The 15989-nt window shown below is 40.9% G+C and overlaps 1 protein-coding gene across 1 annotated transcript in view; it reads left to right on the top strand.

The window, feature by feature from the left end:
- ABHD12 (abhydrolase domain containing 12) overlaps positions 1-15989 on the top strand; it is a 39424-nt gene that overhangs the window by 4960 nt on the left and 18475 nt on the right. The gene's annotated exons all lie outside the window — the stretch shown is intronic.

The raw sequence follows: 15989 nt of genomic DNA, 5'->3' as shown, positions 1-15989 counted from the left end.
TTTGGTGCAGTTTCAGTTACACCACCGTCACCCTTGTTCATGTTTGTTGTGTGCAGCTTTCTCAGTGCTCTCTCTTGAAAGGCAGAAGGTTTCTTTTACAGCACTGTTTTCTGGGTATTTTATGAAAATACAGGGAGGTGCTGAAGACAAGAAGCTGCAGCAGCATGCTTGTGTCTTTCCCTCTGATACAGCTGAATTTTACTGGAACAGTGAGTTGTGCCCAGGCATGTCAAGTGCAACGTGTGGTGACCCTTGGTGCCATCCTGCCCCAACACCAAAGTGCTTCATCATTTCCCATGTCTTCTTAGGCTTTAACCAGCGGTATATTTCCTTTGGCAGAGAACTCAACCATCTCTGTTATGTATCCCTGTGTCCCCCTACTTTATATGTCTAGGCCTAGCCTCCTTTTTCCTGATGTTACTTTGTTTAGAAGCATTTGCATGGTCTTTTTTGATTATTCCAGTCTGGTCATTGTAGCAGAGATGACAAATACTTTAGCTGATCTGCAAATTTTCATCAATATATTTCTTAATTTTTTTTTTTTTTTCTCAAGTGAATTTTGCGCTATTGTCTTTTATTGTGCTTTTGATTACCGTCTTCTGGTTGAACCAGTTACTTGTTAGTACTCTCCAAGGAGGAAGGTGCTGCTTGTATAGAGACATTTAATAAGTCATGCAGCTTTTTCACCAATTCCACATTCCTGCTGGGTAACTGCAGCTATTTCAGTGATTCTGGATAGTTGTTCTAGAGCAGAGGTCACAAAGGAGCTGTGAAATGGGTTCTGGTCAACTTGACTGTGCTTTCTTTCATAGTAAGTACAGGTTGAATCACATCTCCTGTGTGTAATATATGTAAAAGCAACTTGCTCTGTGTGGGGATATTTTTTTTAGTGTATAGGCTGGTGGGGTTTTGGTTTGGTTTTTGTTTTGTTTTTTGTTACAGTTCTCTTGAAGAAGATGCACAGTAATATTTTGCTCATATAGGTCAAAATGGGGTTGTGTAATTACTTCCACATGTATCTATCTGCTTTTTCCCCCCCTTATTTATTCAAATGGTGTTTCAGTAGCTGTGCATCCTGGTTTGTCTTGTGTGTTGTCAGCCATTTGGGCAGCTTATGGGTAAGCAAGTGCCTCTGAATTGCTCCCAAGTTATCAGTTTGGGGCATTAGGTGTTCATTCTCTGTGTCAAGTTCCAAGTTTGTTCAGCCTTTGCAGACATTATAATTCTCTAATTCTCTAATTCTCTTTCCTTGTGCCCATCTTCTCCCCACTCTTTCTTAAAGACATATAATTCATTCAGCAAAAATAGTAATACTCCCTGCAATGTGGGATATTATTAGTTTTTCTTTATTTTGGATTTTTTTTTTTTTAGGACTTACGGATTTGTGAAGCCACCATGTTGACATGTAGCAGTTCTGTGCCTCAGTGTGTTACTGTTAAAACCTATCTTTTTTTTTTAACATTTTCATCACTGACTTTGGAGGTTAGGGTTTGTGTTAAACAGGCATGGTTTATTCTCTTAAGTATCTCTTGAAACTCCTAGCACCCTCCTGCAGGCCTGTTTGTATGATCTAAAATTTCTTTCCTTAGATCCAATGTTTCCATGAGCCTCTCTGGATTTTCTGTAATAGAGCACAGCATTTTTTCTGCTGCATCTGATCTGCGATATGTCTTCTAGTCTATGAGCAGTTTTCCCAAGTCCTTATATTCCTCATGGAGAACTCTGCTCAAGCAGGCTTGATGAGGCTGAAGAGAGTTTACCCTCTAGTTTTGAGTTGGTCTCCTTGAACTCCTGATTTTGTTGCGGTGCCATATTTCTGACATCGTGCTTGCCCCTGGGTTCAGTTTCTCTGCTTTGATGGCTTATGCCTGAATTAATAATAACTGTGTGGTGTTACTAACTGCTACTACTTTGTAATTCTATAAACTCCTTTTCTACTTAGAAGCAGTATGAATTGCAGACCTCTGCTTGTTTCTGCTTGTTTGAGTATACCTAAACTTCCCAACATGCAAGTGATTCTGGGTAACTCCTGAGACCAACGGGACTTCCTAGTAACATCTGGAGTGAAGATGTCTGTGGAGATGAGGGTCTTCTCAGTGATGCCATATCCTTTTCTGTCCTTTCTGCTCAAATGGCCACCTCCTTTTATGCTATAAATGACGTGCTGTTGCTGAGCCAGGAATCTAGTTCTCTGCAAATGCAGTTGCGCGTCATCCCAGTGAGTGTGTGGGTTTTCTCCAGGATGGAATGTATATGTGTTTCTTTCTGGTGAAAACAACATTGTGGTGTTTTCAATAAAACTAATGATAAAACATCATGTTCTCTCCAGAATCCACTTTTGCAGTGTGTGCAAGAGGCCTGGTATACCCAAGCAGGACTTACCTTGTAGATGAAGAGTACTGCCTGCTGAGTCTCAATTCCTTTGAAAGGAACCTGCTTAGGAGGCTACAGCTAAGTTACTTAATCTTCCCAGACCTAAAGGGCAGGTCAGATTATTTTGGTAATCGTGCCAGGATGTGAAATTAGCAAATAGGTTTCTACAGCAATTCCCCTACAAAATCTTCATTTTGGAAACTCATTGTGTCATGTTGTTGGTGTTACGGTAGTGGCCAGCTTCTGACATCAGGAGTGAGTTGACTGCAAGCAAGGAAGATTCACTAAGACTGTAATATGAGAGCCGTGTGTTAATGTAGCTGTGACTGAATCAGTACCAGAAGAAGATTAAAAGAAAGTACTTCTGTTGTATTAAAAGGGTAACAGGAAACCTAGGGGACTTTAAAGCCATTAGCCTGAGGTGGAGTCTGTGCAACTTAAATTGTATGTATTAATGAAATTCAGTGGAAGAAGATTTAGCAGCTAAATTTATACACTAATGAAAGTAGATCTGTCCTGTGGAAGGACAGTGTAAAATGTGACAGGTTTGTCAAGATTACATCCTGGTTGATGAAAGTATCACTGGTAAAATTGTTTCTCCAAAGCACTTGACTTTATACTGTAGTTTATTCTGTTGAAAGGGCTTGTGTTGCTAATGGAGAGCATGTTATCTCTATTGAAAATTGGCTCAGTGGAGAGAGAAACAACTGGGGAGTTATCGTGGGATTGATGCTGAGGTTCAAAGGTGTATAATTTTGTATATCACCCATCCCAAGGATGAGACAGTTACTGTTGGTAAAACTGGGAGGAGAAGGGGGTTGATGAGGGCTGAGGAATAGGGCAGCCATCAGTCTGAGGCAGCTGGTCAAATAGTGAAAAGGTCACCAGGACACAGGTTAAATGTAGCTGGACATAAGGCAGGATGGCAGAGGAGAGGATAGGGGTGTTGTAACTGTGGGGCAGGAATGGTGGCAAAGGTTGAAGCTGTTCTAGGTAAGTCACCTCTGCAAGCTGTCATGTGTCAAGGAGTATCCCCTATCCAAGCAGTGAGGCTGCCATCTAGGCTGTGCACTTTTGTTTTTCTGGTATGCATCTCTCTCCCTCAAAGCAGTTAAGTGTTGGTGAAACAGTGCAACACTTAGCTTCAGAAATCAGCCTCGTTCTTATTGAAGGCAATTTAAACTTGCAAGCAAAATCTCCTAATTTTAGACTCTATTAAGTGCCTTGATCATTCACTGAGCTAACAGGAATCATGACTGTTTACTTTCGAAATCAAAGTGTTTATTTAACCCAGATTTATTTCAACATTGTAACTCTTACTGAGTAGTAGATCTATAGAAAAGATTGTTAGATTAGAAAATTCACTTCTGAAACACAAACACTTGAAAATATTTGAGATAAGTCCCACAGCTACCCTCTCTTTGTTCAAAAGAATCTATCAAAACACAGAAAGAGAATTTTAGGTATCAAAAGAGGAAAACCTCAGCATCAAAGTTCCTTCTGAATCTGGCAAATAGCTAAAGCAAAACCTTCTAGTGGAGGGTACGTTGGATTGAGTAGTGTAAGTAGTTCAATCCTTCTGGATTTTATTTTAAAAATAAGAAGAAAAATCTTCCCTGCCAGTTGAGTGACCAGTTTAATTTTTTTTTTTTTTTTTAAATGAACTCCCATGTCTGGATGGATGCTGAATGGCCTTTAACAAATAACAGAATATAGAATTGTTCTTTTGACATCTCTTAAGTCTGGAATTTTTGCCTCATATCATGCTTGGGAAGAGAGACTGGTATTCAGTTACCTCCCTCTTGTGTTTTAGTATGGGCCATGTGTGAACAGTGAGAGCTGGTGTTCCTTCTCAGTCTCTGAAAAGAAGAACCAATGTGTAGGCCAAAATGTGGACCCTACCCTTCTCTTATAGTGTGCTTCTTGTACATCAGGCAGAGAAGGGTAGCTAAGATTTAAAATATTCTTTCCTGTAGCACCTGTGCTGATCTTCTGAACACGAATAGTTATACTGAAATCAAATTTGTACCCACTTAAAATCGCTGTTAATTCCTCTTGCAGAAGAGGTTAGTGTTGAATAATAAGGGAAATTAGGTTTTGTGGAAACTCATCTCCCTTGCTACTAAAGGTGTGCAGAACAGCATTACTGAAAAAATACTCTCTTGGAAGGGCACTCTTCAGTGGGATTGTGCAAGTTCAGAGAACAGAAAATGCATTTACCCTGTCTAGAGCCAGGTTTCCCTTCCCCTGGCAGTAAAGCTTCCCCTGGGGTGACTTTTCTGAGACAGAGGAGGCTACACAAATGGGGATGATGTAACTGGAGCTTTGGAATCAGGGCCTCCAGGTTGCAGCATTCTTGCTCCTGGAGCAAAGTATGTTTAAGGTGCTTAAGAACTGAGTAGATTTTAAGACTTTCTTGGCATCCTCAGGGAGGGAGGCCCGTCACTGTTTTCTCCCTTAAAGCAGTCCTATCTCACGTTTTGTAAAGTTTTGATTTATTTCAGAGCAGCTTGAGGAAGCAAGAATAAAGCTGACAATGCCAGTTTATATTGCTGAATATGAAAACTCTGAATCGGACACAATCATTGGAAATAGCCCATTCTCTTGTTCTTGCAAATCCAGCAGAAATGCAGTGATCAACCTTTTCTTTCAGTGTCCGATAGCTTTGTGCTGTCCCTTGTAAAGGATTATCTTCCCCTTTTGACTGACGGAGTAGGGACTGCATTTCATGTCAAACTTTGTGACAGTATGATGTACAGTCCTGCAAAATGTTTTGTTTCCCTGCAGTTAAATAAAAACTCCAGCACCTGCTTTTCAACTTTTTGGAGTATGTGTTTTTCCGGCTTGGCTCTTCAAGGTTTGGTGGTGTTAGCAAAGGCTTTGGTTCTAATTGTCATTAATTTTTTAAGCCTTGGTTATTTGGAATTCTTTCTTGAGCAAAATGATAGCTAGAGCTGGAATCCCTGAGTAAATCACAGATGAAAGCAGAAACAGATTAATCTGCCCGACTGTATGCAAAATAACCCGTGCTTAAGGTATGTCAGAGGCTGACAGCGGTTTTGTATCTGTTCATACATCTGTCCTTTAACCACGGCTGTTGCTTTATGGCCATGCTCTGTTTGTTAAGCCTCCCTTTTTAAACGGGTCGTAATTACAGGGGGCACTGTGACTGCCAACTGAATGTAACTGTGCTGAGCTGACAGTCAGCATATGTAATGTTTTGGCATTGTTTAATGTTCTTGTTTGCTTGTATGCTTCTAACAGGGAACTGTTGGTCTATTGTAATCAAAATGTATCGCTAGCGATGTGTTCTGAATCTAAAAGGTGGCAGTATCGCTGTTAACACAAGAGCATTCTTTTTCTTCAGGCTTCTGAGAAGGAATGGCTTCTGATCTCTGCCAGCAAAAGTAGAGCTTTCTCAGCTGGAAAGTATAGGATGGCCATTTTCATATATTTAAAAGGAAAAAGGTCCACAATACACAAATGAATCAGATAGTTTAGATGAAAGCCAGAGCCACAGAGCCTGCTAGTATTGATAATTCTGAAGCTGTGTGGCTGGTGGCTGTCTCACAAAAATCTGTTGGTGTGAAAAGATTTCGTGTTCACAAAGTTGTGCAGCTTGGAAATACAGACCTGTTCGTACACGTGTATACACGAGAACAAAGGCTGACTCTGGATTCTTGTTGCTGCTGCAGGGTTAACACACGCATGCAAGTCTGTCAGGTTTACAGCGTGTTAAGAAGTTGTAAGTGGTGGTAGGGGAACTGGCTCTGCCATACTGTGTGATGCCTCAATTATGGTATGCATTCAGCAGGCAAGTGACTTTACTTTAAATACGAGTTAGGAACTGTGGTGGAGTATTACATGTCTGGACTAGTTCTGCTCTTGAACCTTTGCTTGTGCAGCTTCATACTCTTCCTCATGAGGGCAAGTGTGGTAGAAAGAAATGAGCTGTATCGCTTCAATAAAAATCAGACTTGTCTGGTCTCAAGCCTTTGTTTTGCACTTCTGGTGCTGTTTCAGTCTTTTGGTGTTTATGTTCTGTTTTTATCTCTTTCGTTTGCAGACAGCTTTGCATTCCCTGGCTCATGGAGTAGTGAGAGGGCTGTGCCTTTAATATAAACCAGCTGTCAGCTGTGAAATGAGTGGAAAACTTAAAAATTTGGTAAACGCTGTGGAGGGAATGTACTTGCACCACAGTAGTATCTCAATGCCAAGCTCGACTACAATCTAGTGTGGGTGACTTCAGATTTGATTAGTGTCAGCAGTATTGCTGGAGAAAGTATGTTCATAGAATTTAAACAAGCAGTTCATACTGGAAGGGTTCTGGCACAAATTAAGCGGCTGTCGCAGAAGATGCATTCAAGAAAAGTTAACAACCTTAAAACCCTAATCCCCAAGCCTGCCCTTCTGTCCCAAAAGTCAATTGTTCAATTGCCTAGGGTTTAATTATTCATTGTTTGCTACCTACTTAAAATAACGGTAGCATCTGCTCCTTTCTTTTTAAAATGTAGCTTTCAGGTTAATCTTGCCACACGCAATTCATACTAATGCTAATACCATTTTACCCAAGCATTGAGAAGTAGCAGTAGTTGCTGCTTAGCCCATGCTGCAAGTATACATTTTAAATAAATCTGTGCTGTGTTGCCAACTGTTCAGCCCGTTCTTATCTCCTGGTCAGTGACACACATGTAGATTTCATACAGCTGGAATGTAAATTATCAAGACTGATGTCTAAGCTCCTGTCCTTCAAAGGAATTGCCAACGCTTAGTTACTTAATCAGACAAATGACTTTATTACTGCCCTTTAGTAGGTAGTCAGCTTAGTTGATGGTTCTATAAAGGAGAGCCCTAGCATTAGGAAGGTATGGGGTGCTTGATGGGGGAAAAAGATGTCCCATATCCCTGTCATGTAGGGTGTGTAAATGCTTGTGTGAACCTTTCCCTCCCTTGTTTCATTTGCTCTACTTTTTGCAGTGTTATGCTGACAAAGGCCCATACATTACCTGCAGGCTGCTCCATTATTTCTGCTCATTAATGCTGTACACCGACTTGCCTTTCCCTCACTTTATGGGCTTAATTTTTCCCCCCCCCTGCTGTTCTCCAAGCCCTGGCATGACCTTCACTGGCATTTCATTGCTACTGACTGACTGACCTGCAGTGCCTTCCACTTACCCTGAATGCTGATGCCACATTTCCCCCACTTGATGCACCACAGTCTTGATTCTTGCAGGTCCTTACCCTCTTCTGCAATCTGAAATGTGGCTGTGAAGGTCTCAAAAACTGGAGCTTGATGGCGTCTCCTGAAAAACTCGATTAATTGAGTTGCCTTTCTTTACTTTGCAGTTATATCTCTTGGAGTCAGATCTGAGTTCTTGCAAGTGACTGGCTAGATGGCTTCCTTCTTGCTGTTTATTGTTTTAAGTTAATGGTTAATCCCTTGATATTAATCAGAAGGAGGCAGAGAAGCAGTCTCTGAGAGTCTGGGCTGTAAGAGAGCAACTAGGTAATGAAGTAGTAGACTGTGGGGGAATTTGGGAGCCTAAAGTTTCAAACCTCATCTGTATTCAGACAGTTGGAACAATACTGCCTGAAGCTCTTACCCCAGCCAAAAGATGTTTTGTAGGCAACAGTGTGTTTTGGGGCTAAAATGAAGCCTCAGGAAGGATCTTGGGAATAGACAGTTTGCAGAAAGGGAGGGAAAGGACATTGCTGAAGAGGAATATGTCTAAGGCAGCGGTTGTACAATCTCTGTAAGCCAAAAGAAAAGGTCCTGGAGGCTCCTTCTTTAGGCAGGCTTTTCTACCACAGCTGCTAAACCACCTCCACAAACTGATTTTTACGTGTAGTTGCGTATATCTGTTACGATGCAGATACAGGATCGGGTCTTTTCTAGGATGTACTTCCTTTTGTGGCCACATTAACTGGTTGCCAGCTTCAGGCTGCATAGACATGAAAGTGAATGGAAAGTGGGATAAACTGCACAGTTTACCCACGTAGAGCTTGTCGAGTGAACTGAGGTTGTTTCTCTGACTGCAAGTGACAAGGGGGGGATTTTTAAAAGATGATAGAAGTCCAGTAAACCTAACTGAAGGCAGCATCAGTAAGGGTTTGATTGATATTATATAGGACATTTTTAACGGAAAATAAGGGATGAGATGCTGAAAATGCTGGTTAGCATAAAGACAAAATGTTGTAGTTCTGCTTGCTGTCATGCAGCACTTCTCTGGAGATGCGTATGAATCTTTTGTGGTCTTCCTGTGATACCACTATGAACAGAAAAATAACCTAGGACTTATGATAGCTTTCTGCAGTGCTTTAGAAATACAGCATCCTAATCAGAGAATACTGTATACTTACTATAATACTAGCAAAGAAGAATACATTTCAGTAGCTGGCAGTGTTCTTCTGTGGTTGGAACTGTTTGGCAGGAAATTCAAAAGGTTTTCTGGGTGTATTGACATACTGTCCTTTCTGGGTTTTGAGCTTTTCCTCTGTTGGGACACTTTCACTTCCATCAGTTAGTGTTGTGTCTGTTTAAAAAATAAGCTGTCATGTATTCTGAGAAACCTGAAGGTAGAGCTTGCATATTTGAAAACATTATCAGAAAACTTAGCTTGCCTTTCCTGTCTTCTTTTTTAAATGAAAACCCATAGACTTCAAATTTGTTGCCTTTCCCTTGCCTTATTAAGCCCATTATTCCTATTAATTTGTCTTTTATTTTAAAAAGTAGAGCATCCCAACTCTTTTCTTCTGGGTACAGTCAAAGTAGGTACAGTAAGTAGGATTATGAAGTGGAGTAGCTTTTCCTGGGTTGAGTCTCTGCCAGTGGAGGCTTGAATGTCTTCCTTCATCTTAGTTTTTTAAGACCAATATTTAAGAAGATGTGCTCAGTGTTTTATTCACCTTTCTTTCCCACTTCCTTATTGAAATGTAAATAGGAACATTTAGTAGCTTAGCTAGATTTTGAGATTTGGGTAGCTTTTTCTGTTTGTGCCTAGTAGGCAAATTGTTATTCAACTTTTGAAATATTCTGGTGGCCTTCTTTATTTTTTTCTGGAAAAAAAATCACTTTTCAGCAAGAAGTCAGCTAGTCTGATTCGTTGCATGAACCTGGTGAACTTTAGCCCCTCTAATTCAGCTCTGCATCACCAGAGGGATGTTCATGAAGCATGGGCTGTTGCAGTTTGCCAGGTGTTTGTGGGAGGAATTAGACAGACATCTGTTTAAGGTAGTGTGTCCTTTTTAGGATAAGGACTGAGTGACTTCTTGGGGTCTCTTGTAGCCTCTTTACTGTTCATGTATCCATGACATGACTAAAATAGTCCCTGATTTCAAATCCTTCTTTTAAATTGAGTGATGAATGTTTTGGATACTGTAGGATCAGGTATGAATTTGGCTATTGTGTCTTTTGTACATTTGATGGCATAGAATAGAAATTTATATTATTTGACTGATACTTCCTGATAACATCTAATAACTGTTAATGCTTGGGTTTATGTGCAGGTGGATTTGTACTTGAATTTTAGAAGCTGTCAAAGAACAAATAAGATACTCAAACTTTCCTGCCTCATCCCAATAGCTGAAAGATCAAGTTGCCTTTTGAAACAACAAAAAGTAAATCCTGTCTTTCACAGACGTGGAGTGTGTCAGTAACAATTTATTCTGATGCTGTGTGCCTGAAAAAAGTCATGAAGTCCTCTATCCTTCTGAAAGTATGTTCTGCATGGCTCTGTGATATGTAGTATCTTCATTTTTTTGTCTGGAATACGTGGTATGGAATATCCCTTTGGTCGGTTGGGGTCAGCTGTTCCAGCTGTGTCCCCTCCCAGCTTCTTGTGCAACCCTGGCCTCCTCTCTAGTGGGGTAGAAAAGGCCTTGAGGCAGTGCAAGCTCAGCACTTACTGAAGCATCCTTGTCAACACTATTTCCAGCAAAAATCCAGAATATAGCCCCATACTAGCTATTATGGAAAAAATGAACTCTACCCCATCCAAGCCCAGCACAATACTATAATCCAGTTTAGTTTTTGAGAGAGAGACCAGCACATTTCTTCAGAAAGAGCAATGGTTCAATATTTTAAAGAACTTTTTGTAAGAGATGGCAAAGGAATCTGGTAGAGCTAATTTTCTTATTTTCCAGATCTTTCCAAGAGCAAAAGCTTTTAGGAATTGTGTGAAACAAAACGTCTCTGAGTATGCAGATTACCATGCAGTTTTTGTACATGATGTTTTAGTTATTTTATGAAACAAATTTAGGAAAATACAAAGAGCAATACCTTTACATTTGTGTCTTGTTTCCAGGATTGTGGTTTATGACTTTTTTTTTAAGATGTTTGCTTAATCCCTAGAATAGCAAGATGAGTTTGGGGGCTTTGGTTTTTCTCTTTGCATTTTTTTTTTGCAGTGAACTCATCCTATTAAAGGGATCTTAGTGCCAAAGGGAGGGATCAACTGCTCAGATACTAAGAGTTCTGGCAGATACTGTTGTTCCCACTGGTCTTCATGGATCAAGATCTGTTTTCAGGATTGGATGCATTTTCTTTAATTCAACCTTCCTCCTCTATACAGTACCTCCAGTGAAGCAGAATTAAGGCTTGGCTGCCGATTTTTTCATTGAGGAGACTTCTGTACAGAAGTGCCTGAAATAGCCCAAAATGAATCAAGTGATTGCCTGTTTGCCTATGCAGCTTCGTTCACTGCGCACAGAAACCAGGAGGGGGCAAAGCCTTGGACATTACCAGCTTTTCAATTTGTATTTAACTGCACATAAAACAAGTCTTACAGCAAACCAGAAGAGTAAAGAACCCATATTAATCTTGTAGTGGAAAATTACATTGTTGGGTGGCACTGCACAAACTGTCCAAAAGCTGCTGGTAACAATTCTGAATGGGAAGGAGACACACTGCCTATGAACTCGCATTCAGTAGCTCAGAGACTGCCTCTGTATATTCACACAGTTGGAAGGCCGATAGGTTTTTATCCTTTGTCCAGGGAACAAGTGAAATAAAATAAAAGATTAATTGGATTGGGTGGCTCAGGTAGCCTGTGTGGAGAAAAAAGAAAGACTGAGTGATCCTTTCACCCTTCAGGACCTGCAAGAAGCAGGAGCCCTGTGCAACACCATTGTCCAGGCTTTCTACAGGAAGGGGAGTGCTCTTCAAGATCCTACCTGGGCTAGAAATCATCTCTCTTTTAAAAACAAAGCTAGCAAAGAAGGCTGAAGGGCTTGCCAGGGACTTGGCGTGTGGGCTGTCCTGCCCTTTGCATGGCTGCTGTACTGTTTCTGCATGCCCCTGTGTGCCTTGGGGCTCAGTTGCAGTTCCAGGTTGTAGAATAGGTTGTTTTGGGTTTAAATCTGTTTACCCCTAAAAAAACCATCCCAGCCCTTTAAATTTCCTTTGACCCTCATTTTGTTCGTGTCTTTATCTACCTCCTGATTGTTACGCTCTTGATCTTTGTCTGAGAGGACAAATGTATTGATTTTATTTGTTTTTTTTCTAATGTATTCTGTTAGATAAGTGGCGGGATATGTTCTTGTTATGCCATTATTCAGGCCATTTTACTTTTTCCTCTGCTGCTTTTAAAGTGACTTTTGTCACCTGATAATCAGGAGGTACCGTGCTTGACCGAGAATGAAAATGGTCTTGGCTTTCCACATCCCGTACTCTGAATTCCTGCCAGAAGAGCATTGCCAGTTTGCAGTTTGAACAGCTGATGGGGACACCAGAGCAAGCCAGAGTGACAACATTTGCTGAACTAACATAGTTTCATACAGTGGTGTCTGTGGGCATTTTGTTTTACTGTTGCCCCAGTGAACTGTGTGAGCATTTGTCTATAGATGCTTTTGGGATTGCAAGTGCAATGTATCTGTGTTTCTCATAAATTTTGTTCTTGCTCGACTGCAGCTCTTGTTTCACCCTTGGCCTTTCACCCTTGTAGCACAGCTGATAAGGAGATCCTAATGGAAAGCCTTCTGGTGTACTTCTGATGTGGAAATGATTTAGATATTCTGCAGGGGAAATTATTTTAATCTGAATCTGAATGCAGAGTGTGCCTCAGCAGCGTGGTGGTTGGACCCTTCTCATGAAACCTCCCAAGTTTGCTGGAGAGAAGGGGGGGGACACCAGCACAGTGGTTTGAAAGATGCCCATAGTAAATTAGTAAATTTGCTTGACTCCATTGCTTTTTGCAGATGGACTGTGATTGTGGATAACAGATAGAAATCCCTGTTGTGTGGTGGTGCAGTACTTGAATGTTCATTTGTGAGTTGCTTCCCATGGTGAGGCAAAGGATGTTTGTACCTGCGGTTCCCTTAGTGCTGATAGACAAAGATAGCACACTCAGGAGAAATGCCCATGAAAGGACTCCCAGTTTCTCATTGCCAGCCAGATACTCATACGGGGCCCAAGTACAAAATATGCTTTCTCTGAGAGAATGTAGGACCTTCGTCCAGGTGTAAGTTACCAGAAAAATTTTCTGTTTCTGGTGTCACACAGCAAGGACTTTCATCAGATGTAAGTATGACTGGAGAGAGAATGTGTTTTTTTTCATGTCCACTTCAGAAACCTGTGTGAAACAAAAGCTATTTCAGATTTTGCCTGTGTTTGGACAGAACCCAGAAGGTGGGCAAAAGCCTTTGGTAAATGGAAGGAGGAAAATGTGATGTCAGGGGATTTTGTTTTATTTTGGGGTGACTTCGGATTGGGTGTTCTGTGTTGTGTGAAGTTTTTTGTTGTTCTGGTTTTATTTAGACATTACTGTTATATCCATTTCTGATATTATAAAATATCTTTGGCTTGCAGCTGCTTATTTTCTAACTTACTTGTATTTCCCAACTAAGTCCGGCTTGGTTTCCTGGTATGTTGCTGCTGCTTTTGCCTGAGCACACCAAAAGCTTCTTTTGCAGGACATTTATTTCCTCAAATAGCTTTCCTACCAAGCAAGAGCAATTTAATTTATCTAAATTACTCACTGAAGACTTACCTGATAATTTTATAATGTCTATACTTCAGCACATTGTCTTGGATTTATCAGGAGAAAAGAACCTGTCTGATGGATAGAAGCTTTGCCCTGGTTACATTTTAAGTAGAAATCTCCCTGGAGATGAGGTGTAAATATCACGTTACCAATTAGCATTTGGCATGGAGTATGAGAGCAAAGAAAGATGTCTGGGTTCAGTCTCCAAAAAAGAGAAACTGGACTCATTCCTGGACTCTGACACAATACTTTCACAGTGTCGTCTTCAGTGTTTTCTGTTCCTGGTTCTGACTTGTGGCTGGGTCATGTGAAGTACTTTACAACCCAGATGTCTGAAGACCCTCTCTTTTGATGTACTCTGGTTGTGCCTGGAGAAGTTTAGACGTGGCTCTGGTATCTTTCTAAGCATGTGGAGTTTTTATTCTGTAGAACTGAAATCCTGGCATGTGGAAAAGTCCCTCAGGAGAGCTCTGTTTGGCTGCAGCAGGATCTAGGCCCCAGGCAGGAAAACTTGCTGGAAAGCCCCATCCTGCCTGACTGCTTACCTGTATTATGTTCTTAGTGGGAAGGTGGTGATGACAGCTACCTCAAGTGTGAGCTGAAGGGAAATGGCAAGGTTGGGCTAATTCTGACCAACTAGCCGAATGAGACAAAAAGTTTTAACAAAAAGACACACTTTTCTTGTTGAAGATAGCTAAGTTGTCTTCTAGTTGCTCAGCAGCTAAATGTCAGCTACCCTTCGGTTATATCTACACCCTATCTCTTACACAAACCTATTCCATCTATGGGAATAAGTGGTAGGGGCTAATGTTGGGGTGGTTGTGGAAAGCTGACTTTAAATCTGAGAGCAGAGAGCTGTGATCAGCTGTGGGTAGCCCAAACAAAATGCTGTGTGTCTTTTCTCCTCAAAGTTTTGGGGTTCGCATTTGTGTTTAGCTGACCTTACCTCATTCCACGGTGGATTGCTCTGCAGACCCTGGCTCTAGACTACGTCTGCTGGGCCCCTTCTAAAGACCACAACTGTGGGCAGACTGTGTTGCTTGTTACTTGCTGCTCTGTACTTGGGACCTCTGCCGCTGCCTCCTCTATTTGCTGCTCTCCACGGGGCAGAGGTGGGTCAGTCTGAGGGTTTGGTATTCACTAACTTTCTTCTGAAGCCCCTGTTTTGTATTGTTTCTTCTGCAAGTCCTTTACTGTTTCTGTTTTTCTTACTACTTCAGGAAACTGGGCTTCAGGTGTGGAAATGTCACTGGAAGTCGTGACGGCATTCTTTACCTCTTCATTTTCAAGTTTGCCTTGGGCATTATTAAAATCTGTTGAACTTTTCAGTGTGCACTTGTTGCAGCCACAGCTGGTTGACAGTGTCTTTGTAATATGTTTTTTTCACCTCTCGGAAAATGACAACTGCTTTAGCTTGTCAAGAAAAGGGCCTCAGTTTTGACAGTAGATGTTTCTGAAGTCCAGAATGTGGTTCCTGGGTGAGAAGAGACAGATACTTGTTAGCAGATAATGTGATGGAGGCAGGTTTTGGATGAATAAGAGGATAGCCTATTCCCTGTGAGTAGCCTAGCAATCATGCCAAAAACTTAGCTGCGTGGGGGAGATTGGAATGTCGTCTTTTTTACTGTGCTGGAAAACTATTCCTGACAGTCTTGGCTTTAGCCTAGGACTACAAAAGCTATTGAGATTTTGAAAATCCTGGTGCTTTAAACTATTTCCATTCCAGTTCTGTCTGTACGCTCACATTTCTTGTAAAAATGTTTAAAAATGAGGTCTTTAGGCTCTCTGTTTGACAGTTTCACCAAGCTGACAGCATCCAAACCCTCTGAGCACTAGCGTGGAGCAAGTTTGGCTGCCAGCAGTTCCTGATACTGAGAACTGGTTGCTCACTGCATAGAACATCGTTCTTGCTCAAGACCGTCTGCTGAAAAGCAAAAGAAATTTGTTGCCTGAAGGCTTTACATCAATTTTAGTTCTTCATCGCAGGGGTAGTTGAGAGCCTCACTGTTTCTGCACATGAAATACCAGTCAACTAGATCATTACAAGTATACCTTTATGTATATATATATGTGCATTTATAGATGTTTGAGTAGGTATTTGGTAGTTATTCTGAGGCAATAAAGTGCATTTTAAGATATATTGCTTGACTAGCTGCTGTGTGATACTTAATTTTTGTTTGGTTTTTTGTTTGTTTGTTTTTCTTTTTTGATGTTGCTTTGCGGATTTGTTTTTGGTTGGTTTGTTTGTTTGAGGTTTTGGGGTTTTCTGTGGCTTATTTTTCCCAGTTAGACTACTCAAGGTTAAATAAAGTTTTGGGCAATTGTTCTGAATTTATTCTGGACTCATAGATAATAATGCTGTGGATTATGAAATTTATTATGTTCTATAACTTAGGAAGGTTTGCTTTTCAGGGCTTTGAGAGGTACAAACCCTTTTAGGTAAACAAGGTAGAATGTCTGCTCCAGTCCATAGATGAAATCATGTGTAGTTTTATCAGTCTCATTGCACATAGTTCCTCAAAATCTGTGACAACTGAACTGAACAAAATCTTGCTGATAGTGATTTAAATGGGAAGCACAATCAGGCTACTTTTTGGAGACAGTCATGTGATATGCATTCTCTAGAGATCCTGAAAT

Source organism: Empidonax traillii, unplaced genomic scaffold (genome assembly GCF_003031625.1).
Source record: "Empidonax traillii isolate 1590-97213 ecotype Southwest subspecies unplaced genomic scaffold, ASM303162v1 scaffold808:size486820, whole genome shotgun sequence".
Classification (NCBI taxonomy): domain Eukaryota; kingdom Metazoa; phylum Chordata; class Aves; order Passeriformes; family Tyrannidae; genus Empidonax; species Empidonax traillii.
The sequence above is the reverse complement of the archived record's forward strand: the minus strand, read 5'-3'. Positions and strand labels throughout refer to the sequence as shown.